Here is a 3267-nt window from a genome sequence, read left to right as displayed (position 1 = left end):
CAACAAAATACCAATACTATTTTTTAATATTTTTTATTGATTTCAAAGAGGAAGAGAGAGGGAGAGATAGAAACATCCAATATAATAAAAGCCTAATATGCTAAGTGTCCAGTCGTCCAGTCAGCCATTCAACCAATCAAAGCGTCATATGCTAATGATATGCTAAGGTCACTCAACTGCTCGCTATAATGTGCACTGACCACCAGGGGGCAGTTGACCAGTTGACCATTTGCTATGACATTCACCATCCGCCAGGGGGCAGATGCTCAGTGCTGCTCCATCAGAAGCCCTGAGCCAGGCTCATGGCTGGTGAGCACAGTTGTGGTGGTGGGAGTCTCTCCCATTTCTGTGGCAGCACAAAGGGAAGCGGGCCTAAGCCGACAGTCAGACATCCCCCAAGGACTCTCAGAGTGGAAAAGGGCATAGGCCAGGCTGAGGGAACAACCCCCCCCACCCCACCCCCCACCACTGGAGTGCATGAATTTCTTGCACTGGGCCTCTAGTCAATGATAAGAGAGCATCATTGATTGGCTGCCTCCTACACACCCCACACTGGAGATCAAGCCTGCAACCCAGGCATGTGCCCTGACCGGGAATTGAACCATGACCTCCTGGTTTATAGGTCAATGCTCAACCACTGAGCTGCGCCAGCCAGGCTCACTCTCATTTTCGATAAAAAGTCTCAGCAAAGTAGGATTAGGGGGAGCATATCTCTACATAATAAAGGCCATATATGATAAACCTATAACGAACATCATACTCAATGGGCAAAAGCTGAAACCATTTCACCTAAGAACAGGTACAAGACAGGGAAGTCAGCTTTCACCACTCTTATTCAACACAGTACTGGAAGTCCTAGCACAGCGATCAGACAACAAGAAGATATAAAAGGCATCCACATTGTAAAGGAGGAAGTAAAACTCTCATTATCAGATGACATAATATTGTACATGAAAACCCTGAAGACTTCATCAAAAACTACTAGATTTAATAAATGAATTTGTCAATGTAGCAGGATACAAAATCAACACCCAAAAATCAATGGCTTTTTTACAAACCAACTAGAAGCCTGATGCACAAAAATTCATGCAAGAGTAGGATTTCCTTCCCCCGGCTGCTGGCACTGGCTTCCCTCCAGCTGCCTGCAGGCACCCAGAACCCCAGCTGGTTTTGCCTAGGCCACCCACAGGCATCTGGGACCCAGGCTGGCTTCCCTCGGGCTGCCCCCAGGCACCCAGGACTCTGCTGTCTTCCCCCCAGCCCCAGCTTCATCAGGAAGGATGTCTGGAATGACATCCCGAAGACATCTGGTCTAATTAGCATATTACCCTTTTATTATTATAGATAGTTTCTCTTCAGAAAGAGAAACTAAACAAACAATTCCATTTGCCATTGCAACAAAAAAATTAAGATACTTAGGGATAAACTTAACCAAGGGGGTAAAAAAACTTGTACTTGGGAAATGACATGATGTTGGAAAAAAGAGATAAAGATATAAATAAGTGGAAAAATATACCATGTTCATGGATTAGTAGAAATAACATCATTAAAATGTCCATACTGCCCAAGGCAATCTACAGATTCAATGCAATTCCTATTAAAATACCAACAGAAAAAAAAAATACCAACAGCATAGCCCTGGCTGGTTTTGCTCAGTGGATAGAGTGTCTGCCTGCAGACTGAAGGATCCTGGTTTAGATACCAGTTAAGGGCATATATGCCCAGGTTGCAGGCTAGATCCCCTAGTAGGGGTATACAGGAGGCAGCCAATCAATGATTCACTTTCATCACTGATGTTTTTATCTCTTTCTCCCTCTTCTTTGCTCTCTGAAATAAATAAAAATATATTTTTAAAAATACCAATAGCATATTTCACAGATCCAAAAATATATATGAAACCAAAAGAGGCCCCAAATAGCCACAGCAATCCTGAGAAAGAAGAATAAAGTTGGTGGAATCATAATGCCACATATCAAGTTATACTACAAGACCACCGTAATCATAGCAGCCTGTTACTGACACAAGAACAGGCATATAGGTCAATCCAACAGAACAGAGACCCCAAAAATTGCCCAAGCCATTATATTATGCTCAATTAATATTTGACACAGGAGGCAAAAACAAAAATGAACAGAGTCTCCTCAATAAATGGTGTTTGGGGAAATTGGACAGATACATGCAAAAAAAATAAAAGTAGACCACCAACTTACACCCACGCACACAAGAATAAGCTCAAGATGGATAAAAGAGTTAAATGTGAGTTGGGAAACCATAAAAATCCCAGACAAAACCATAGGCAGTAAAATCTCAGACATCTCTCATAGCAATATGATTAGAGATACATCTCTTAGGGCAAAGGAAACTAAGGAGAAAATAAATAAATGGGACTGCATCCAAATAAAAAGCTTCTGCACAGCAAAAGAAACCACCAACAAAACAAAAAGGAAGCCCACCGTGTAGGAGAACATATTGGGCAAACACCAATCAGAAAGACTACATGCACCCCTATGTTCATAGCAGCACCATTTACAATAGCTGAGATCTGGAAACAGCTCAAGTGCCCATCTGTAGACTAGTGGATAAAAAAGCTGTGGTACATTTCTACCATGGAATACTATGTAGCTATAAAAAAATAATGGATCTCTTACCCTTTGATACAGCATGGAGGGACTTGGAGAGTATTATGCTAAGCGATATAAGTTAGCCAGAGAAAGACAAGTATTACATGATCTCACACATATGTGGAATCTAATTAAAAAAATAAACTGATGAACAAAATTGATCCAGAGAAAAAGAAGCATAGAACAGACTGGGGAATCTCAGAGTGAAGGTGGCAGAGGGTGGGTGAAAAGTGATCAACCAAAGAATTTGTGTGCATATATGCATAACCCATGGACACAGACAATAGGGTGGTAAAGGTCTGGGGCAAGCATGTCAAACTCCAAGGTTGACTCCCAGGTCCAAGTTGACTCCCAGGTCCCGAGGGCATACAACTCCCAGCCAGGTCAAAATGTCCTTTCTTTAACCAACACAAGGCAATCATGGTTAACAGAGCCTTGATATATCAATACTTCCCACAATGATAGCCAGTTCCCAATATTCCTTTCTTGCCCCTAACACTAGGAGACTAGAAGTCTAGATAAAAGAATTGTTGCCTCAACTGGTTTGGCTTAGTGGATAGAGCGTTGGCCTACGGACTGAAGGGTCACTGGTCTGATTTCGGTCAAGGGCACATGCCCAGGTTGTGGGCTCTATCCCAGTAGGAGC

The sequence above is a fragment of the Myotis davidii genome, unplaced genomic scaffold (assembly GCF_000327345.1).
Source record: "Myotis davidii unplaced genomic scaffold, ASM32734v1 scaffold767, whole genome shotgun sequence".
Lineage (NCBI taxonomy): Eukaryota > Metazoa > Chordata > Mammalia > Chiroptera > Vespertilionidae > Myotis > Myotis davidii.
This window is presented reverse-complemented; position numbering follows the sequence as displayed.